The sequence below is a fragment of the Macaca fascicularis genome, chromosome 11 (assembly GCF_037993035.2).
Source record: "Macaca fascicularis isolate 582-1 chromosome 11, T2T-MFA8v1.1".
NCBI classification, from domain to species: domain Eukaryota; kingdom Metazoa; phylum Chordata; class Mammalia; order Primates; family Cercopithecidae; genus Macaca; species Macaca fascicularis.
Window position 1 is genome coordinate 93,502,614 of NC_088385.1, and position 25,251 is coordinate 93,527,864.

The window sequence follows — 25,251 nt, forward strand, 5'->3', positions numbered from 1 at the left end:
TTCAAGTAGGGATGATATTTTCTTCTGCTCACAGTGTCCAGTGAAAACTTCAAGTTCATCACTTTCCATATTAAGATGAAATATTTATATTTGCAGTGTCAACACCTGACATAGGACTCCAGATATCACAGATACGCGGTAGTTATTTCTTCACCTGAATATTAGAATGCATTTTCTATCCCTAGCACCAATTTCCTAATTTATTTTAAAATTAAGTAATCCTCTCAATCTTATAACAAGTTATTTTTAGTCATTATATTTGGAATCAGCTGGATACTTCTCTTGAGCATGTTAAAATGTTTAAGATTAGTGATGTGCATATATGGATGCATGATTCAATATTGTATAATATTTAGTATTCTAGTTATTTGGTTCGTAAACAGCAAAGTGAATACAATTAGCAATGTATGCTGCTTACTTGATTAAAAATTATTCCTCATTTAAGCTAGTAATAACTGCCTTCATTGATTGAGCAATTTAGTGTGTGCCAGGCAAGTATATTTATAAATTATTTGAATCCCAACTATAATATTTTTATTATCCTATTTATATTGGTGATGAATTTGAGCATTAAATAAATTAGATAATATGCATGATATTAACCCCCTGATTTTTATCCTAAAACTCATATTTGATTAATGCTCTTTTACCAAGTTGATAATGTGAGTATCTACATCTATCATTGACTGAAATGTACCAGTATGCTAAATCAGTAAGATCACTTTCTATTTCACTTCAAAATCAAAACCTTAAGTTTTCCAGGTCTATGTTATATTCCCTGTAGGAACATACACACACACACACAAACCACATGTAAACACTGTAAACATAAACACAAATAATCTCTCTAGACTCTTCTCTTCTTATTTATGCCCTCATTCATTCATGTCACCAAAATTAGCTTCCTTGCCCTTCTCCAAAATTATTTTTCTTAATCCATCCCTTCAAGCATTTATCCTTTGAGTTACAAACAATCCAATTGCATTCTTTAAGTTATTTTAAAATACACAATTAAGTTATTAATAACTGTAGTCATATTGTTGTGCTATCAAATAGTCAGTATGATTCATTCTTTTTAATTTTTGGTACCCATTAACCGTCCCTACTTCCCATCTCCAAAACCCAATACCCTTCACAGCCTCTGATAACCATCCTTCTACTTTCTATGTTAATGAGTTTAATTGTTTTGATTTTTAGATCCCACAAATACATGAGAACATATGATATTTGTCATTGTGTGCCAGGTTTATTGCAACATAATGAGCTACAGTTCTATCCATGTTGTTGCAAATGATTGGATCTCATTTTTATAGCTAAATAGTACTCCACTGTGTATATGTATTACATTTTTCTCGTTTATTCATCTGTTGATGGACACTTAGGCTACTTCCAAATCTTAGCTATTGTAAACAGTGCTACAACAAACGCAAGAGTCCAGATATCTCTTCGATATGCTGATTTCCTTTCTTTTGTATATAAACCCAGCAGTAGGATTGCTGGATAATATAGTAGCTCAATTTTTAGTTAATTGAGAAACCTCTCAACTATTCTCCCCAGTGATTGTACTAATTTACATTCCCACCAACAATTACAATGTCCCCATTTCTCCACATCCTTGTCATTTGTTATTGACTGCACAACTTTTATTTAATTGAGAAACCTCTAAACTGTTCTCCATGGTGATTTTACTAATTTACATTCCCACCAACAATGTACAGTGTCCCCATTTACCCACATCCTTGTCATCATTTCTTATTGCCTGTTTTTGTATGTAAGCCATTTTAATTGAGGTGATATGATACCTCATTGTAGCTTTGATTAGCATTTCTCTTATGACCACTGATGTTGAGCATCTTTTTATATACCTGTCTGCCACTTTTACGTCTCTTTTGAGAAATATTTACTCAAATCTTTTGTCTATTTTTTGATTGGATTATTAGATCTTTTTCCTCTAAAGTTGTTTGAGCTTCTAATATATTATCATTATTAATCCCTTGTCAGAGAGGTAGTTTGCAATTTTTTTCTCCCATTTTGTGGGTTGTCTCTTCACTTTATTGATCATGTCCTTTGCTGTGCAGAAGTCTTTTAAGCTGGTGTGATTCCATTTGTTCATGTTTGCTTTGGTTTTCTTGTGGGGTACTGCTCAAGAAATCTTTGCCCAGACCAATGTCCTAGAGACTTCTCCCGGTGTTTTCTTGCAGTTTTCAGATAGTTTGAGGTCTTAGATTTTAGCCTTTACTCCACTTTAATTTAATTTTTGTACGTGGTGAGAGAAAGAAGTCTAGTTTCATTCTTTTGCATATGGCGATCAGGTTTTTCCAGCACCACTTACTGAAGAGACTGTCATTTCCCCAGTGTATGTTCTTGCCAGCTTTGTCAAAAATGAGTTCACTGTAGGTGTGTGGATTTGTGTTTGAGTTCTCTATTCTGTTACATTGGTCTATGTGTCTGTTTTTCTGCCAGTACCATGCTATTTTGGTTATTATTGCTCTGTAGTATAATTTGAAGTAAGTTATTGTGATTCTTCCAGTTTTGTTCTTTTTTGCATAGAATAGCTTTGACTATTCTGAGTTTTCTTTACTTCCATATACATTTTAGGATTTTTTTTTCTATTTCTATAACGAATATCATTGGTATTTTCATAGGGATTGCATTGAATCTGTAGATTGCTTTGGGTAGTATGGATATTTTAATGATATTGATTCTTCCAATTCATGCACATGGAATATTTTTTCTATTTTTTGTTGTTCTCTTTAATTTCTTTCATCAGTGCTTTATGATTTTCATTATAGAGCTCTTTCACTTCTTTTGTTATGTTAATTCCTAGTTATTTAATTTTATGTGTGACTATTGTGAATAGGATTGCCTTTTTATTTCTTTTTCACATTTTCACTGTTGGCATATAGAAATGCTACTAATTTTTGTACAATGATTTTGTATCCTAAATATGGTAGAAGCAATATCTGTATTAATTTAGGTGTTCTGGAAAAGAGTTCCTCAAGTGCATGTTTAAACTGGCTTGTTAGAATTTTATTATATAACTTTCTAATAGCTTGACTTTGACATAATTTGTCTCTTAGAATATTAGCTATCATTTTCAAATTCCGGAACTCACTGATTGCATATTCTTCTAAAGTTCTCTAAACTTTACTGAATTTATCAGTTCTAATAGTTTTCTTGTGTACTCTTTAGTTTTTTTTCCAAATATAAGATCATATTATCAGCAAATAATAATAATTTAACTTATGCCTTTCCAATATGTGCATCCTTTGAATATTTATCTTGTCTGATTGTTCTAGCTAGGACTTCTAGTACTATGTTGAATAATAGTGCTTAGAGTGGGCATCCTTGTCGTGTTCCAGAACTTAGAGGAAAAGTTTTCAGTTGTTCCCCTTTCAGTATAATACTAGTTTTGGGTCTGTTATATATGGCTTTTATTATGTTAAGGTATGTTTTCTTCTATATCCAGTTTTCTGAGAATTTTTATCATAAAGAGACATTCTTCAGCATCAACTGAAATGATCATATAGTTTTTAACCTTTATTCTGTTGATACAATGTTTCATGTATTTTTTAGCATATGTTGACACAACCTTGCATTCCACAGATAAATCTCACTTGATCATGATTAATGATCTTTCCAATTTTGAATTTTCTAATGTTTGAATTTTGTTTGCTACTATTTTATTGAGGATTTTTGCATAAATATTCATCAGATATATTGACCTGTCATTTTCTTTCTGTTTGGGGAGAGTGTTTTAATTTTTATTAAGTTCTCAAAACCACTAATATGATAAGTCTCCAACTTATCTCTTTGAATATGTTTTTTTATTCAGTGTTTAAGCCTAATATATCATATTTTAAATACTTCTTCATTAACATTATTTCATTATTGGTGGGGTCATAAGATAGCTCATATAATGGTCACAGTTCTCTTACTGTTCTAAACATGTCTGTGTTTGGCGTATTGAGCACCTTTTGCAGGTCAGCCAGGAAACCTGATTACCTGGCTGTAATTCAGCCAGGAAACCTGAAACCTGATTACCTATCTTATAACAATATATAAGATTGTTATTTCCGTGGCCAGTATGTTTCATTATATCCTCTAAATGGCAAGAATAGGATGAGGAGGAGTTATCTGTGTGGTAAGGTAGGAAAAGAGAGTTTGGGTCCAAGATAGTCGATAGGAAGGTGAATGCTAATGCATAGGCAGAACTGCTCTCGCAGGCCCTGGCCCTTGTGCCTCCCTCTCTCCCTCCTCTTCCTTTCTCAGAAAGATACGTGGTGACATCAGAAATATAGACTTCACCTACCTTCTGTATTACTTATCTGTAGCTACATAACAATCATGTGTCTTTCTCTGGCTTTGGTATCAGGGTAAAACCGGCCTCATAGAATGAATTTAGAAGTACTTCCTTCTCTATTTTTGGAAATTGTTTAAGTAGGATTGGTAGTAGTTCTTTACATGTTTGGTAGAATTCAGAAGTGAAGGCATCAGATCCTGGGCTTTTCTTTGCAGGGAAACTTTTTATTACACCTTTGACCTTGTTACTTGTTATTGGTCTGTTCAGGTTTTAGATTTATTCCTGATTTAATTTTAGTAGGTTGTATGTATTTAGTAACATTTATTCTAGATTTTTCAATTTATTGGCAAATTGTTGCTCATAGTAGCCACTAATGATACTTTGAATTTCTGCAGTATCAGTTGTAATGTTTCCTTTTTCATATCTCATTTTGTTATTTGGACCTTCCCTCATTTTTTCTTAATCTGGGTAAAGGTTTGTCAATTTTGTTTAAATTTTCAGAAAACTTTTTGTTTCATTGATCTTTTGTATTTTTTATTTCAATTTTATTTATTTCTGCTCTGATCTTTAATTTTTCTTCTAATATTTTTGGTTTTGGTTTGCTCTTGCTTTTCTAGTTATAGAGTGACGTCCTTTGTCTCTTATTATAGTTTTTTGTTTTGAAATGTATTTTTTCTGATATAAGTATAGTGATTCCTGCTCTTTATTGGGTTTCATTGGCACTGAATACATTTTTCATATTTTATTTTCAGTCTATGTGTGTCTTTATAGGTGAAGTGTGTGTCTTGTAGGCTACAGATCAATTGTTTATAAAACTATTCAGATAGTCTATGTTTATTGATTGGAGAGTCTATTTACATTCAATGTTATTATTGATAAGTAGGGACTCTGGCCATTTTGTTATTGGTTTTCTGATTGCTTTGTGGTCTTCTCTTCCTCCTTTTTTTTTCTTCCTGTCTTCTCCTAATGAAGGTGATTTTCTCTAGTGATATAATTCAGGTTTTAGCTTTTTAGTTTTTATGTATCTATTGTATGTTTCTTGGTTTGTGGTTACTATAAGGCTTGCAAATACTATCTTATAAGCCATCATTTTACCCTGATAAAACTATTTGCATAAACAAGCAAAAACAAAACTAATAAAAACTCTACACCCTAATTTTGTCCCCCTGCTTTTTAAATTCTCATTGTTTCTATTTATTATACTGACTATGTCTTGAAAAGTTGTTGTGGTAATTATTTTTATGGACTTATCATTTAGTCTTTTTACTTAGTATAAGAGTTGTTTACACACCACAGTTACAGTGTTATAATAGTCTGTGTTTTTCTGTGTACTTACTATTAGCTATGAGTCTTGTACCTTTAGGACTCATTATTGCTCATTAATGTCCCTTTCTTTCTGATTGGAGTCCTCCCTTTAGCACTTCTTGTAGGGCAAGTCTGGTATTGATGAAATCTAGCAGCTTTTGTTTGTCTGGGAAGGTATTTCTCCTTCATGTTTGAAGAATATTTTTGCCAGGTATACAATTATAGGTTAAAAGATTTTTCCTTCAGCATTTTAAATGTGTTGTGCCACTCTTTCCTGGCCTGTAAGGTTTCCACTGAAAAGACTGCTGTCAGATGTACTGAAGCCCCATTATCTGTTATTTGTTTTCTTTTGCTGCTTTTAGGATCCTTTCTTAATCCTTGACATTTGGGAGTTTGATTATTAAATGCCTTGAGGTAGTCTTCTTTGGGCCAAATTGCTTGGTGGTCTATAATCTTCTTGTACTTGGATATTGATATCTTTCTCTAGGTTTGGGATTAAAACTTATTTCTACTCATGGTTTACATTTTCTCTTTTTCCTCCTAAGTGCTCTTAATGATAACTTGACCTGTGTAATATCTCCAGTGTAATTTCTATTAATCAGGGACTGCTTAAATTTAAATAGCAACTCTCACCTACATCTCTACCTATCATACCTACATGCTGTATTTTCTCTAGGCACTTTTTAAAAATCATTTAACACATTTTGTCTCTCTTATTTTTATTTGTAATATATGCCATCCCTCTAGAGTGCTAACTTGACAGGGATAAGAATTTTCTCTCTTTCGTCTAACACTGTATCTATCCCTAAGGTATAGATTATAGTCTGGTTCATAGTAGGTACTCAATTAATGGTTGTGGAATATGCTAATGAATGAAAGAATAACACATGAAAAAAATGCCTGAAGTCCGTAATAAATTTGACAGAAACATTTATCAGCTCAGAATTGATTATAGTTATGAGCTACATAATTAACTACAATTATGTCCTTGATAGTCACACAGGCTTAAATTTAAATTCATCCTTGCTCTCCTATTTACTATGTGATGGGTGTAATTAGCACTTTCTTCAAACCTTGCATCTTTTAATGTAAAATGTTAATAATTTCTTCATAGGCTTATTTTGTGTATTGAATAAGAAGACATATACCAGTTAATAACATTTTCTTTCTTTTGTTTTCTTCTCTATATCATGTAGGGTAAGATAAACATACATGAAGGTAAAGTGAATGTGTAATTTATTGTTCAAATCAGAACTCATTTAAGAGCAAAGAGGGTAATATTTATAATTATACTGGGACAACAGATACACATCAGGTCTGTCACAAGTAAACCAGAATGTATGGTTAGCCTACCTAATAAGCACACAAACATTCAGACATTGAAAAGAATTAAAAGCACACCACTGTGCTGGAATACTGGGTAGGCACTTAGTATCATTTGCATCATTTTCAGAGATTGGGTATCTAAAAACAACGTTTCTCAAGATGCCCTTGCACAAGTTTTTTTTAGTATGAATTAGGTTTTTCCAGTGTAATACTTAATGTGAGATTCAGAGTGTATAAGTATAGGAAACGGCACACTTCCCTTGCTTTAGCTTTGCTGCAGACAAGTACAGTGATGCTAAGATTTTCTGTAATGGAGACTAATGCCTAGCTACTACCTTAGTGGTTGTTGAGAGACAGTTTCGATAGCGGGGGCTTCCTGATGCCTAGATCATAGCCATAGTGGTATTTTCTTGAAGTCTGAAAAAGATAGCAGCTCACTGGCAAGCCAGTTCTTCAGGGAGTGATTCTGAGTGTTAGTCCAAAAGACCTTCAAGTGATTTTTAAGCATCTGTATTCCCATATTAAGTGCTTGCTGCTAGTGATGGTACTGTTTCCTGCAACTGAGAGTTAACAAACATACAAGATGTACTAACAGAGCCTCCTAATTCACAGCACTGCTCCTCCACTTAGTGCTAATATAATCTTTTCATAAGTGAATGAGTAGTCTTAGCCAGTCTGCTTAAACAGCATACTAACAAATTTTGAAATACATCTTCTCTTCAGTCAAGAATATAGAAGAATTATCACTCTTTCTAAGTGGTGGCTTCTCTGGAAGTTTTATCTCAAATATGTCTGGTATGAATCAATATTTCTGGGATAAATTTTCTTGAATTGCATGGAAAAGCCACACATGTTCACTAATACTCTTTCCAATCTCAGTTCTTCTGATACTGAAAATACATAACTACAAATTAAATCAAGTTGTTAACAATTAATGAATGTGCTGGCTGTCTAGATAAAACTATGCTCACCTTTTACGATTAATCTTTAATTAGTAATTAACTTAGGTTGATATCCGCTGGCTCACTCTTCTATAAATAAGAAAAGATACAGTTAGTGTCTTATAGATTTTCTGGGATATTGTGGTGTAAGTATCTATGACAAGCATGAGTTTTTGACTACATTGACAAGTCTGTGGGTTGGCATAATGCACATGAGTTAAGGCATTCTTGTAAAAGAGTATAAATGTATTAGTATTTATTTTTCTGAGGCTTCCTAGGAAGCCTTATTATTAATGATAGTACAAGATGATCATGTATATACAAAGATCAATGCAATCTTTTCAGATGTTTGTGTTGAGACAACTGTTGCATCTGCTGATAACAACAGAGTCTTCAGGAGACTGTTTATAATATTTTTTTAGAATGTTATAACTTTGAATGTGAAATGATGAGTAGTTCCTTTCAATAACTCAATATTAGAGTAAAATGTTTTAGCCTTACATGAAGCTAAGTCAATGAGAACTTATATGGAGCATATTTAGACCTCATAATTAGAAGAACAAAGCTGTTTAGAATCAATTTGCTTGAAATTGAATGAAATACAATTGGGTCTACACTGTAATAATAAATATGTAAAATTTATGAATGCAAATGGGTAACAGTTGGAAGGGAACAGAAGTGTTACTGTAGTTGATTTGACAGTTTAGTAGGATTTGGAATATTTTAACTTTACTTTCAGGTTATTGGTATGACAAACACATAGAAATATAATGAATTAAATTTCTGTCTAGCATTTTATCCCACAGTTTATCATGGTGATATCTGAATCTGATGTACAGTCTGGTAAAGTATTCTGGTAATATCGAATAGGCTGATTCAATTGTGCTTAAATTAGAAATGGAGAAGTAGAGTCCCAAGGACGTTGGGGCTTATGTCGACCAAGTGACTCCCCGACTGTATCTGGTAATGGCAATAAAGGGATGAATCTAACCCTGTCAACATTCAAACTCCTTCAGGTTAACCAAACACATCTAACAAGATGAAATATTTAAGAATATAATTTTCTTACAGTAAAGACTACATAAATAAATAAAACATCACTACTTTACCTGCCATATAGACACAGAAAAGAAAATGGCACAAACTGGGAAATACTATAAAAGAGAAAATAAGGATAGTAAAATTATATTATATTGCCTCTGGCTTACACAAACTATTTCAAGGATGCAATGACCTCTGTCATATAAAATCTTAAAAAATTAAAATCAAAATATTTTCTCTGTAAGAAGTTTTCAGAAGGTTTGTGTGTTAAATAGCTTTATGCCTTCAGGACTACATATTTCATATAAAATACTAAGAAAGCAGAAAACAAAGTAAAAGACCCCTAGGGATTTCAAATCTCATAGATTTACTTTAAAATGTTTTTTAGAGGAAATGAGTTTCCTATAAAGGGACACTCAGGCTATCAAAACATCTACTGAAAAGAAAGTGAATGAAATATTCAATGACTTTTCTCAAAATAACGAAAGTAATAAAGAAAATCATTGGCAACAGTAACCTATTTTAAAGACAAAAGTCCTTTCAGGCTTAGTGCTTTACTTTTCCTCTCTCTATATTTCAGTGGCATTATCTGCCAACACATAACTGAACTCTATCAGGGTCAACACATCTGCTAATAAATACCAACATTAGCTTTCAAGTCTTGCATTTCCAAGTATAATACTGTACTTAAACGGTACTAAAAAGTTTAACTATTATTTTATTCCATTTTGAAAATATAAATAAACTATATGTATCACTTCTGTTACAGCTTATTTAAGCAGTCTTCTTGTGAAAATATATTCTATATATAATGAGTTCAATAATCCTTCATTAATAGTTTAAAATGTCAAAATGAAAATTAAATTATTTGTATAACATTGCAAACTGTCCTTCAGTGTGGGAAATATATTTTAAAGTATTTATTGTATCCCTAGATAAAGAATCTATCATTCTTAACGTTTTCCAATCTTGAATATTGGGAAATCTTTTTAAAATTATTTGGCAACTAAATTTTAGACTGTCTCTTCCTTTACCTTATACTACTAATAAAATAAGCTACTATAATAGGTTTAATGTGTATTATTTTGACATATTTAAAAATACGAGTCAAACATTATCAGAAGATAACTGGCTCATAGATAAGGAATAACAAGGATGATATATAAAAGTCAAATATTTTATAATTTTTTTCAGTGAGTTTTAAAACTCACTGATAATTCAGTGAATATTCACATATACATTAAGTGTTACGTATATTTCAAACACTGTGAAACACAAATGAGAGATACAGGAATAAAGTTTTGCCTATTAGACAGAAAAATAGTTTTTAAAAAAGATAACACTACATTGATGAGTTCATAATTTACAAAGTCTCAAACAAAATTAATTTATAAAATAACAGAATATTTTAATGAAATTTGATCATATTATCAAACATTAAAATTATGTCCTCATTGACTCAACAGTCTCTAAGGAATTCTTCCTGTGAAGTTAATTACAAGCTTTCCTAAGAAAACAATAATATATGAATATATTATTCTGTAATTTGCTCTTTTAACTTAACAATATATTTTACTCAACCTAAATATTTATGTTTGATCCCAGAGTACTGACTTACCACAACTTACTTAATATTTATTTTACCTTTTCTGTGTGTTTCAAATAAAGTATAATAAAAATCCTTTTAGCACAGTATTTCTGTGTAATGAAACTCAATTTCTATTGGATCAAGGCCTAGAAAAAAAGTTGCTCATTCAATGGGTATGTATACTTTAATGTTTAAAAATGCTGCTAAACGAATTTCACAAAGTTTTGAGTGAAGTTCAATTTTATTGGAAAGGTTATGATGCAACACTGAATATCATCAATCTCAGATTTCTGTCAGGTTGATTGTTTAAATAGATCTCATTATTTCAAAGATGTTCATGATGGCTTGTGAAGTGGAGCTATTTTCATTGATGGTCATTTGCATTTTCTCCTCATTTTATAACATATATAACTTTTTATGTAAAGCAGAAATATTAACTTTTTTATCTGTTAAATATCTCATATAGCAGGTTGAGCCATGTGTATTTGTCAATTAGTGAAAATTGTTGTCTACACAAATGACATTAGAGTATGGTTCAACCATATATTTTATCTCAGTCTATTATTTGTTATTTCACTTTGCTTATCATTTCTTTAAAAACTAAAATTTTAATTTAATGTAATTTGTACTGTACCTATATTCCTTTATGCTATACTTTAATATAATAGTTTTATAGTTTTGTACATAGCATAAAATGGGACTCTCTTTCCTTTCCAAGTAATAGCTGCTTTTAGTACTTCAAAATTAATTCATTATTAATACATTTCCATTTATTTGTAGAACTGGAAAAATGATTCCCAATGAAAATTCTTATAGGCTTTCAAATATAACAGTTTAATTATTGTTTAAATATGTATAATGCATTGAACTAGACATTCTTATTTTTTGTCTATGACTCCTAAATAACGTGAAATGTAAAATGATCAGATTGAATTTAAATTTTACAGAACGATACTATAAAAACATATTACATTAATTAAATATGACAAATTTGGCCTAAAGGTAAAATGCTATTTGCAATGGGAAAATGTTATTGATGGCTATAATTTCTTATATGAGATTGACTTATTAATAATTTAATGAACCATGTGATGACTTGAAATTCTCAGCCTTTTTGGTTTCTGAAAACTTTGTTGTCTACAGGATATTATAACATCATTTGTCTTCATTTTTCTTTAAGGCATCATGAAGACTATCTCCATACTTTCCCAAATAGGCTGCATGTTTTAAAGCAATATTACTTGGAAGTAAAATGTTCCCAAGCACAAACAAAAGCACAAGGCCTAAATCAGATAGCTATCCAGTGACTTAAAATATGTTTCTGCATTTCATTATTCAAATTAAAACAATACAAAATACAAAACGTAAAAATTATTGTAGAGAACTTCTAGAAGCATAAAATTAAGTCCAGGGAACACTTTGTAGGATGCTGATGGATGCGCCTCTCTCTGTTTCCCTTTAACAAAGGGAGAGGAGTACAGCTGTGCAGATTAAAACAAAACAAAACAAAACAGTAAAAACAGAATACATGCATTTCACACCAGTAAAATATAGACACTTCCCTAGGTGCTCTACAGCCGTGATTCTCGAATAAACATTATGAATAATGTTCATAAATGTATGAACATTAATCATGACCATTTACCAAGGATGAAACTGAAGCTCAGAGAAAGTTTAAGAATTTCCCTGAACCACACAATTATTAGGCATGATACTCAGTTTTCATGCTTGTGTCTTTTCCAAAGCCCCTGTCTTTCTGCTTTCAACCCTGAAGCAATAACTTTCAGCTGAGTGTCTGCTATTTAACTGGTTCCTGCTCACTACATATGGTTTCATTTCACTGCTCTCATATTTGCTGAAAAATGTTAGAAAAGGCAAACAACTTATTGACAAAATGAGCCTATGGCAGTCAATTTAATTCAAAAGTGCTTTCAAAATCCTACCAATAATCTTAGCTGCTTTTTCTTATATACATATGGCTCCATATTTTCAAAAAATATATTAAAAACATATTTTGTCATAATTAACAGCAATGTGATTATGCAGATGGCCTAAGCTTACACAGGCACACAACAAAATGACATAAATACAGAAACAAAAAAAATTGAGAGATCAGACTGGAATGTTTAATTCCCTGAATTTTAACCTAGATTGAATTCAGTGGTACTTTCAGCAGAACTCCCTCCTGCTTTACACCTGAAAGCAGATGGAGGCAGATTGCATCAGGAGTTCAGTCTTTCAAATTACAATAGTTTATGATGCTCATCTGCATTTTAATCAGATACAAAGGATTTATTCCTGAAAGGCATCAAGAAGGCCTATTTTCAGCACTTGGAAATGCATCAGAGAGTTTATGGCCAATCAAGTAAAATATGGTGCACATTTTTACTTTGTATCTATTTCTTGTGAGTATATAATATTACATGGATAGGGGTGTCAGCCATTTTATTAGTAGCTGTGCATAATCCTTTCAAAATAGGGATTGAGAGGTGGTTTCTTACTGAAAAATTATTTTTATTAGAATTAACTCATTTTAAAAGGAGTTGGGTTTTGTCATTCAATTTAATAATAATTTACCTAAAATGTTAGACTTAATAACAAATAATGTAGTTGGCAAATAGTAGCTTCCATCTACTATAGCCCCCTTAAGATCAAATAGGACTTGATCAGCATACATCCAGGCCCTGGAAATTAAGTAGGGCATAAGATCTATGATATTAATAGAATAAGTGAGGAGATTTTAATTTTACTGTTTAGAGGATACTATTTATTCACTTTTACAATTTATAGCAATTATGAAATTAAATCATTTTCAATATAATACCTCTGCCATGTTGAATAAAATAAATTTTAGTTTTCTACATAGTTTTTGAATGATTACAAATTTTGCAATCTGCATTGATATTTTTTCAATTGATTTTTGCATACTAACTAAAAAGGATGAAAAATGTAATAAATTACTAAGGTCCCCAAACAAATATCAAAAATAAAGAAAATACATAAGAACTCATTATGTTGAAAAGTATGCTTTTATGGAGATGATGTATTTAAACTAACACACATAAACTTGTAATATTTATACCTTTAGTTCAATACATTTTAAGAAATAGATACACAACTATTCCAGAATTTAAATCATCATGTTATTAATATATTATCATTTTGCAAATTTAATTATATAAAAACATTAATTATTCAAATGAAATTCAAAGAATCATCTCTTTTTTTGTGGTAATCCAAATTGTTTGCTTATCTATAGTTTCTGAAATTGTAATTTACTATATTACCTTTTTACCTGTTTAGATGTTTACTGATCTATTGTTAAAAACCAGCAAAGACAGAATGTTGTCAACAAATTAACAGCATCTTATTTCTAGAAAAAATTATGAAGTCTTTGTTATTTAAGTCTTTCATTAAATAAGTGTACATATTTTTAAAATGAAATTGTATTCATCAATCTATAGTAGCATGGAAAAGACATGGCAGAAATTCAGTTCTTTAGAGAAGGAATCTTAAGTTAGGAAGCAAATAAATACAATTTCATTTTGTAACTAAAGGTCTAACATTTATTTTATCAGTAGAAGCTGATTGAAGCAAATCAAGTATACACTTTGCTCTTTGTAGAAAATAGAACATAGAAGATATCATTAGTGTGATGGAAGCAGCTGTGCTAGAACACAAGCCATATATTTTCATTAGAATACCTGAATTTCCTTCCAGTTTATCTACTTACTGTGTGATTTTGAACATGTCATTTAGCCCCATTGAGACTCAGTACTAGAATGAGTATTATCTTTTTCTTCAAAAAGGCTGTGAATGTTTACTTATATAATTTATATAAAAGTGTTATCAAACTGTATAATTGGTAAACATGTTAAGTTTCACATATTTTCTTTTTAAAAATTATCATCAAATTCCAAAGTCTCTGCACATCTTCCAGAATCCACTTTCTATAGGTTTCTAATCAGATTTGTCAAGGCGAGGCACATGCCCAATTTTAGGCAGCTGAAAGGGATATACCATTAAATGTGTAGGCAGAGGCGGCTTATAACTAGATGTGTGTGCAGAGGGGAAATTCCCAGATAGTGAACCACTCTAGTGAATCACTGCCCTCTGTTCTTTAGACTGGGGTCTTTGTTCATGATCCCTCCAAGTTTAACTAATATCTCCATATTTTTTCCTTCTCTAAATTTTCCAATTATTGTGTAGTCTCTTTTTACCTAATATTAAATATTTCCACCTAAATATGTATTGAATGACTTCTGTTCTCCTAGCCAAACCCTTAATGATATATAAACATTTACCTTTATTGTCTATATCAACTGTTGGATTGAAGAGTTGCATAGCAGTCATTTGTGATCACAAAGTAATCGGTAATATCAAGAGGTTTTTAGTTATATAATACCTACTTAAGTAAATATGGCATTGTTTATAAACTTTTCACTTTGAAGGCACCTTTTACCTTGTCGTCCTTTAATTCCCAACATTTGTGCTTTTTTTTTTTTCTTTCTAGATTGTGTTTCTCTGGTTTCCTTGATTTTTTTATAGGAAGTTGTCCATTTCACCAAAGTTGTATAATTTATTGACTTACAACTGTTCATAATATTTCTTTATAAAATAATCTCACTTATTTCAGGAAGTTCAGAGCAATGTCCCTTTCTTTATTTATGATTCTAGGAATTTAAGTCTTTTTATTTTCTTGGTCAATGTAGCTAAATGTTGATTTTGTTCATTGTTTCAAAGAATTGGCTTTTGGTTTCATTGATTTTCTGTGCTGTTTTTCCATTGTCTATTTCATTAATTTCTGCTCTAATTTTCAATATTTTCTACTCTCTGCTAGCTTTAGGATTAATCTGCTCTTTTTTTTTCCAATGCCAAGGGTTGAAATTTAGGTTATGGTTTTGAGATCCTTCTTTTTCAATATATGCATCTGCAGCTATAAATTTTCCTCGAAGCACTGCTCTAGCTTCATTCCATAAATTTTGGTATATGTGACTTCATTTTCATTAATTTCAAAACATTTTCTAATTCCTCTGGTGATTTCTTCTTTGAATCATTCCTTACTTAGCAGGATGTTTAGCTTCCATATACTTGTAAATTTCCTATATTGATTTCTAATTTCATTTTATGATGATTGGAAAATGCACTTTTTATTATTTCTATTCTTTTAAATAGACAGAGAATTTTTTTTTTTTTTTGGCTGCATATTTGTCTACCCTAGTGTTCAGTGAGGTACTTCATAGATTTCCATTAAATGTAGTTGGTGGGGATTTGGAGTCTCTCTTCTACATCATGCTTCTTCTCCAGGCAAAATCTTTGAACCATGCCTCTGGTGCTGGGAGTAGGGATAATGTTGTGCTTCTCTCATTGTGACACCTCCACTTTAGGAACTGAAAACCTGATAGATAATGAAGGCAGCAGCCCCAAGGTTCCTTGGCTTGCTTCTCCTAGCTTGGAAGCTCTGCCATGAAAGCCATGACAATGGCTGTTTGGGTTCCAGTATACTCAGCAGTACTGTGTCCAAAGTAGATCCTCTGTCTCTTAAGTAGGGAGTGAGCAGAACAAAGGTGCCTCCACTATTGAGCTGTCCTCACCAGGAACTCAGCTTCAGCAATATGTAGCTAGGAGTAATGTCAGAATTGCTGATATCTTACCCTCCTGAAAGAATACTCCTCTGACTAGGAACTGGAGGGAAAGGGAACCCCATATAGTGTCTATATCAGTCTGGAGTGCAGTTTCCATTTCATTAAGCTGGCAGGAGTTGTTTATCAATTTTAGTATGTTAAAAAAATATAAGTCTTTCTTCATTTACTGTGTGTTCTCAGGGCCATTGACTTGAAATGGTGGTTATTTTATAATACCAGTTTCACTGGGAGTGAATCCCTAGAGCTCCTCAGGCTATCATGCCAAAAGTGGAAATCTCCTTTCTTGACTTTTAAAATCTACTCGTTACAAAATACATTATGTTTTTATATTAGGTAATTTCTATGAAAAACTGCTGAGAAGAACAGTACATTCCCATTATTTTGCTACCGTTCAAGGAGAGAAATTATTTCACCAATTAAATTCAATGGGGTTTATTTGAGCAATTAAAAGCAAAATCGAACAAAATAAAAATGATTCATGAAGCAGACCACTCTCAGAACCAAATCGGGTTCAGAGAACTCCAGCTAACTCCGTGACCTGACAGCATTTATAGAAAACAGAACTGAGATATAGAGACAACTAAATTGGTTACAGCAAAATTGGTTATTTGGTTACAGAGCTTCCTGCAATTACCTAAAGCTCAGCTACTGTGATTAAACTTTATATTGGTTTGGTCTGTTGGGTCCAGTGCAGGAGCCCAGTCTAAATCTGTGGCCTCCTGCAAATTTTATTTAATTCCACTGTCTGTCTTTGTCTTTATTTAATTTACTGTCTGTCAGAGCCCCATATTATTGGGTCATCATTCAGGTTATTTCCTTATGATTTAGTACGTTCTATTACAGTGCTTCTCAAAGATTAGGTATGCCCAACAAACTTGAAGATCTTGTTAAAATAGTTTCTAATTTAGGGAGTCATGCTGGGCCTAAGATTGTTATATTTTTACTAATCTCCAGGTGACACTGATGCTGCTGGTCTGTGGATTACTCTCCTAAGTAGCAAGGTTTGGGTCATCCTAAAAAATCTAAATAACCATTCTCTAAAAACTGATCATCTATTAGCCGGGTGCGGTGGCCCATGCCTGTAATCCCAGCACTTTGGGAGTTCGAGACCAGCCTGGCCAACATGCTGAAACCCCGTCTCTACTAAAAATACAAAAATTAGTAGGATGTGGTGGCACATGCCTGTAGTCCCAGTTACTCGGGAGGCTGAAGCAGGAGAGTTGCTTGAACCCATGAGACGGAGGTTGCAGTGAGCCGAGATTGCACCATTACACTCCAGCCTGGGTGACAGAGTCTTTTTGACTCTGTCTCAAAAAAAAAAAAAAAAAAAATCATCTATTACATAAACTCATTCTAAAGTATATGTCATCACTCTTTGACCAAACATCAATCTATGATAAACTGCATATTAAGAATTTTACATCCATGTAACTTCCTGTATTGCCATCAAATATTTTGATTATCACTCTTGGTTCAATGAATAACAAGTATTTTAACATAGACTGTGATTCTGCTTTGATCAAATTTTTTGAACCTTTTAACATTTTTGGCAGACATCCTCAAAATCAAATCCTAAATTAAGTTTCTGACTTAGACTTATTGGTGGGCCTTATTAAAGCTATACGATTATTCACCACAAAGTTATAAAATATTTTTACAGCTTCTGGTCAGACCATGACCTCCAATGTCACCATTTCCAGTCTAACAGTTACATACACCAGGAGAGGCATCAGTAAAAGGACTCCCCGCATCCCCTTCCCCCTTGAAAAGGTCCTTTATCAGACGTTATTAACTAACCCTTGTATTATTAATTTACAACGCTTTGACTCCTGGATACATATATTTCATCTAAAACAAGTACCAACTCTTGCTCAATCATGAATGTTGACACCAGTATCTGACATCAAGCTCAAGTTAACCAAAGTCTCATCTTCAGACCCAGAAAAAGATGACAATCAAAATAAACTGCTTTTGTGAGACACAGGGCCAGAAATTAAAACTATGCAATCCCTTTAGGCCCAGAGACTATCGTTAAAGAGATGACCACGTGAAATTGTAAGGGCCAGGTTTGAGGGATAAAATTAGTTCAGATCCTCCAAAAAAGATGGGCTCACAGATGCCTAAACAGCTGATGGCCCAACACATAGAACATATAGATAAACTGATTTTGTAACCTTACTTTTTGGCTTGGTTTGTGGCTCTTTAATTGCTCAAAAGGTTTTTAAGGAATAATGAATGCCTTCTCACCTCCATTCCCATTTGTCCTAGAATGTTTAATTGGCTATAAGTCTTTTGGCTATAAGTCCTTTGGCCATATGGGTCCCATTGAAGAACAGAATATATCTTAGGTACATAGCCACACCACCTGGCAATAATATGGAATGAAATAAAAGCTTGGCCATTGATGCTACTTTTGGCATATTTTGACCAAAAACAGGGAATGTGAATTAAAGATAAATCCTAAGTCCTCTACTGAACTCACTGAACAGATCTCCTTGTGGCTTAGGAGACCCCAGGAAAGCTTAAAACTAAATTCCTGGCCATAACAGCATGGAAAGTCATACAAACTTCTTCCTTTTGGGTCTAGACACAACTGAGCACCATTAATGTTAAAACAGATATCATAAGATTGACAGGACAGACTCTCTGTGGCAATAAGATCTTACAAATTCCATAAACTTTTCAGTTTATTTTAACAGTACTCTTAAAATTTGGGCTCATGATTCTGACAACAGGAATTCTAATCTACACAGTGGACAGCAGCCCTGATATATTCATGCTAACATGCCTGAAATCCTGGACCAGGAACTGGTAAATACTTGTAGGTTACTGCCAGGCAGTTTCATTCCTCTAATTCTGACTCTTACCCTGACTCTTGCCCTTGACAATAAGAAAAAGCTAGAGTATTCTTCACCAAATTGCCACCATATTAGCTCTCGCCTCCAGATTGACATATGATAAAGCCCAGGTGGAACAGAAACCATCCCTGTAAACTTTATAAAATTAATCAGGGAAAAAGGAAGAGGGGGAAAAGAAAATAAACCAAGCTTGCAGCTCATGCAGCACTAATTATTAGATCAGCTTGTTGTCTGACTGGTTTTCCCACAGTTGTGTTGTTGCTATTGCCTCAGAATCATGTAGACCCTGTTAAAAGATTATAGTTCTCTTTAACTTTTGCATAGATAAAAACTTGAACATTATATAATGTTAAGTTTTTCCTTTTTGATGTTCTTTCAGGTCCTGCATACTGATGAAACTACTGACTCAGCTGGTTTCAATGATCCCCACAGATGCCAGCTGATCTGAAGGACCCCAGAGGAGCTGACTTACCAGAGTGCAATCTCTATATCCTGATGATTTCATTCCCTATTCCCCTACCAATCAATAACCCCAATTTCCCAGCCCCCTTCCATCCACAATCCCTTTAAAAAGTCCTGTGGGAGATGGATTTGAGGGACTTCTCCTTCCTCCTCCCCTGGCACTCTGTGATAACTAAACTCTTTCTCTGCTGCAAACCCTGCCGTCTTGTTGTAATGGGGCTGTTACCGTTACTGTGGGCATTCGAACTTGTTGGCCCTATAACACTGACTCACCTAGAGCAACTTCAGGTCCTGCAAGCTCCATTCATGGCAAGTGCCTTATACAAGTGTACCATTTTTATCCTTTATGCCATACTTTTACTTTTCTATGTTTATATATGTTTAGATACACAAACACCATTGTGTTACAATTGCCAATTTATACATGTTTGTAGGAAATTATTTTCTTTAAAGATTTTTACTTATTTGTATGCAAGTTATTTGAAGTATTATATAACTTTATTGTGATTCACAGTGTATAATTTATATATAATTCTAAAACGATCATAAAATAAACTCAAAGTATATTTATTTCTTTGAAAAATAAAGAAAACATTAGAACCTTCATATATATGTAAGTTTATGTATAGAGATATGTGTATTTATATATCACATTTAAGTATATAATAATACTTCTTCCACCTATTTAGAAGCAGAGTACAGAAACAAATAGTATATTTGGTATAAATTTACTACAAGTTGTGGTTTCTTATAAGATTAGGAAAAGCTAGTCTTTAAAACTTCAAAGAAAAGCTAGTCTTCTTTCTAATTGTGTTGACAAAAGTTAGAAAAAATTCCCTTCATCACAAAACCTAAACATGTAGTGTAATTATTTACACATCTGTTTCAACAAACATCATATAAGCTCATCAGGGAAATCCATTGTCTTCAGCTCTCTCTAAACTATCCTAAAAGGTGTTATTATAGTAATTTTTCTAAAACTTAAATCTACTTATATTATTCAAAACTAAAACACTTCAGTGCCTTCATAGTACCTAATGGAAAAGGTTTAAACTTCTTGGAGGCAAAAATATTTTGCTTACTTCTTTTGCTTTATTTGGTGATATTCACATATATTCACATAGTCAAATAAATAGTAGACATTTTGTCTATACCATTTTGTTTAGCAAGGGAGGACTTTACACACTGAAATAAGTAAATAAATACTGAAGCTGACAGAACTAAGGGATTTATGGGTGGAGAAGAAAGCAGAGATGTTTCCTTTGAGGAATACACAATATACAAAAATACTATAAGTACACCATTCCTTCTTCACTGCATATAAACTGCTAAAGGTAGAGTGGGGAGAGTGTTATTTCTCCATTTCTGTCTATATGTCTGGTCTTGAAATCCAGTTATTATATTTATCAACCCTAGAAGCTTAGACAAAACCCATAGATATTGTAAGCCTATTTCTTCATGTGTCAGATATGAATAATAAATGTATATACTGCACAATCTGGTTGATTAGATTAAAAAAGTAAGACATACATATTTATTCACATTTTCCTGGCACATTAGATGCATTAAAAATTCCAATCATTATTATCATTTTCATTATGTTATCTGTAAATATTAAAATTTAACTTCTAGCTTATTGATGAAAAAATAGCCATTGGCAGAAATAAATACCTGTCTACAAATGCAAGATAACACAACCCAAATAAGATCAACATTTTAAAATATTTTAAACCATTATGAATGTACTTCATTTGATTTAGACTGCAAAACAATTCAATAGTGCTAAGTGAGAAATAAGTATCGTTGCTACTTGTTGCCAAATAATGGAGACTTACATTGTTATAGTGCTTTACAGTCTAAAGTATCTCATATCTGAGCTCACGGCAGGGTGATGGGGTTAACATGTTCCCATTTTACAGCTGAAAAAAAATGGAGCAAAGGGGTGTTAAATTCCTTTCTAAATTCACAGAGGTAGAATATAGTTGTTTATATTGCATAACATTGTGAAACATTCTTAGAAATATATAATTAAAGGCGTTAAGAGGTAACTTTTGGGAGAAATGAAAAGTGTATAGTTTTACATACTGTCTACTATAGTTGTTTATGCAAAAGTATTTATCAAACCTGGACCATGTTCTATGGACTCAGGTACCTCCATGAAGTACACAGACAGTATTTTGTTTCGTTTTGTGTTCTTTCTTAAGCTTACAGTCTAGGGAAGGATATTGAAAGTAAAAAACAAACAAACAAAAAAAACAGAAACAAATTAAATAATTTCACAGGTGATGAGTTCCATGAAAGTAGCAAACAGGGTGCTAAAAGGAAACACTTTTGGGGTACTTACTCTAAATCTAGAAAGAATGCTAAGGGAACGTCACCCTCTAGAGGTTATATTTACAGTCTAGAAGATATGAAAACTAAAAGTGACAAGCAGGGAAAACATTTCAGACAAAGGACAGTTATGACAAGTGCTTTGTGGTGGGATATAAGTTGGTCAGTTGTGAAAAACTGAAAGCCTATTAGTGTGACTGGAATACAATGAAATAAGAGAGAAAGGCCCAGGTTGAGTCTGTGGGTATAGGTGGGACGTGCATCGGTAGTTGTTCATAAGAACTTAGATTTTGTTTTAAATTAGACGGAGGCTCGTTAATGGTTTAAACAAGGGCATGGTGCGATCTCATGATCTCATTTACAGTATAAAAGGTCATTTGGAAGAGAACATATTTGAGTTGTGGAAGAATGTCAGCAAGGATATTAATTAGGATGCCACAAATCTCGTGAGGCATTCACTGGGCTGTGATCTTCAGCAGCCTCTCTCTGGAAACTGGGCTCTTAGCCGGTACAAAGTATGGCCCGTCTAAGGAAGCATTTTCATCACAATGATGGCAGCAGTGGCCCGGTTGGAGCAGCCGCTGTGAAGACACCAGCTCCCATGGGGAAGACGCGGCCAGGGCTGCGCACTCTGCGGAGCCAGAGGGTGCTAGAAACAGGTGATCCCAGCTGGAGCCCTGTGCCCTACTGAGTTGGTGGTACAGGAGCTTGCGCTCCCGCTGCAGCCGCCAAGCCACAGCTCTGGACCTGGGCATCCCTGTACTCTCGGGGCCGGGAAAGCCCCTGCCTCCACAGGCTCAGAAGTTCCTGTTCCCACTCTCTGGCCTCTGCCTGCTCCCAGTGCCTGCTCTGCAGTGGAGCAAAGTTGCGGCTGTGTCCCGATAGCCGAGCCCAGGCGCTGTCGCGACCCAGCCAGGTATGTGCACACTCGCGGTAGTGCTGACACGCCAGTTCCCCGCTGCCTCGTCCCCCTCCAGAAACTGCTTCTGAGGCTGAAATGTAGGGTGCTGATGAGCATGGAAGGGAGGCTGGGAACTGATGGTGGCTTGGTGCCGGCCTACGGGCACCCCTTGGAGCAGTCAGCCTGGGCGCCACGAACCGCATGTTGACGGCAGCAGGAGCAGACATGTTCCTAGGTGGGAAGGGATGTGTACCTTGCAAGGACTGACCTTCAAGCCTGGCGGCGGGACTGCCAGTTCCGGATGGAGGCCGCAACCGGAAGTGAGATTTTTTAAATAATTTTTGGCCAATGGAATGGTGCTTTTTCCAAGCCCGCCCATGGTCGCCCATGGCCCAATCAGCACTCACTTCATCCTACCCATGAACCAATTAGCATGAACTGCTTCCATTCTGAGCCCATAAAAATCCTGGACTCAAGCAGCTTGGGACTACTGCCTGTGCTTAGGAGTTGCCCACCTCTCGTCTTTTCTCCTTTGAGAGCTGTATGCTCACCTAATAAAGCTCTTCCTCACATTGCTCACCCTCCAAATGTCTGAGTAAACTCACTCTTCCTGAAGCGGGACAGGAACTCAGGACCCCCACACTGCGGGAGCAAAAGAAGCTGTAACATTTCCCTGCTGGCTCACTGAGCTGTGGGCTGGAGTTAAAAGGCCTGTACCACCAATAACCCTCCCACCCTCTGCCAGCAGCCACCCCACCCAACCGCGAAGAAGTGGTGGGGCCGGAGTGGGGCAGAGGTACTGAAAGAGCTGTAACACAAATAGGCTAAACACACACATCCCACCCCCACCCACGTGCTGTGCGGGAAAGGTCTGCAGCCTTTCTGGGAGTCCATGCCTTCAGGCTCTCTGACCCAGGGCTGTCACATGCTGTAACACTCTGGGGCTCTGTGATTCCTGGTGTCTCCGAGCTTTGGGGTACCACTGCGTTCCCCCCTTCCAGAAGCTGGTGCCCGCAGCGAGAGCCGTGATACGTCTGGTCCAGTAGCAGCCTCGCATGAAGCCGGAGCCTGTGCGGGCACCTGGAGCTGCCCACCCCAAGGCAGCAGCCAGCATGCCTGGCTGTGCACAGTGGCCGGACCTGTGTTCATTTTCTCCCTTGCTGTTCCTCACCTGGTTCACCCTTGGCAGGTGTGGGATCTGAGCTGGTAGCATGAGCCGAGCACAACCTGCCGGGCCAAGTGGGTGAAACAACCCCAGCAGGTACGGACAAAACTCAAGCAGTGGTGCCAGTGACCACAGAGGTTTGTGACTGACGAAGCCACACCCTAAGGATCCTGTGACAGTAAGGTGATACTTCTTGTTAAAGAATGAAAATCGACTTCCTAAAGTGATCATGTATATGCCCGAGGAATGTGGGCTGCACATTTTGAGATGTGCCTCTAAGCACTGGAAATAATATCAAAGAGCACAATGTCATCCTTTCAAAATTTCCTTGTTCTGCATCCATGGATAGAAACCTGGCTTGGAGAGACCGAAATCTAGCATAAGAAAATTGTTAATAGACCAGTAATGTTATTTTAATATTGATATACCAGTATGTTATATTTACAAATCTGAAAAGCAACGTCCAACCCAAAAGTTATTTAAACTCTGCAGAAATTACTTTTTTAAATGTTTTCTGAACCTCTGATTCGAGGTCTCCCTTACAAATTTTTATTCAAGAGATGTAATTATTTGGTATTATTTTTACCACCTGTAATGATTTTAATTAAGATTACTGAATGGAGGATCCCCAAGAACTTAGAAGTAGAATTACCATACAATACAACAATCTCGCCACTGGGTATATATGTAAAGCAGATGATATCAGTATCTCAAACACCTGCCTATCTGCTTGTGTGCGTGTGTGAGAGTGTGTAAAATGTATCATTTAGCCTTAAAAAGAAGGAAATCATGTCATTTGAGACAACACTGATGAACATGAAGCACATTATGCTAAGTGAAAGAAGCCAGACATGAAAAACCACATTTGGTACAATGTCACTTATTGGTGGAATCTAAAACAGTGAAATTCATAGAAGCAGACAGTAGGATGGTGGTTTCCAGGATATGAGAGAAATTGGGAGGTGTTGGCAAAAAGATACAAAGTTTTAGTCAGGGAGAATAAATAATGTATAGCATGATGACTATACTTAATAATACTATATTCTATACTTGAAATTTGTGAATTAGGTCTTGAGTACTTATGAGACACAGAAAAGATAACTGTTTGAGGTGTTGATAACTTAATTAACCTGATATAGTTACATTGAACAGTGTACACATATATCAGAACATGATATTATACATTATAAATATTATAAACATATATAATTTTTTGTCAGTTAAACTTCAATAAAGCTGAAAGAAAGAAGATTTGCTGTAGTTGTGAACAGAAGGGGCTTCTGCCTAACTAAATTTCAAAGAGACTTGAACCAACAGATAGCCTGGTTGTTCACAGGATGCCAAGAACAGCTAAGAAAATATGTTCCACCTGGGAGAATGGAAAT

General features: G+C 34.4%; 1 protein-coding gene across 5 annotated transcripts in view; it reads right to left on the reverse strand.

Moving 5' to 3' along the window:
• Window positions 1-25,251, reverse strand: part of MGAT4C (MGAT4 family member C) — a 914,262-nt gene that overhangs the window by 629,638 nt on the left and 259,373 nt on the right. Inside the window, exon 3 of one of the 5 annotated variants that reach the window (XM_045365672.3) lies at window positions 21,305-21,388. The exons of the other annotated variants lie outside the window; for them this stretch is intronic. The gene's annotated coding sequence lies outside the window, so the exon portion shown is untranslated. The remainder of the gene's footprint in view (window positions 1-21,304; window positions 21,389-25,251) is intronic. 5 annotated transcript variants of the gene reach the window in all.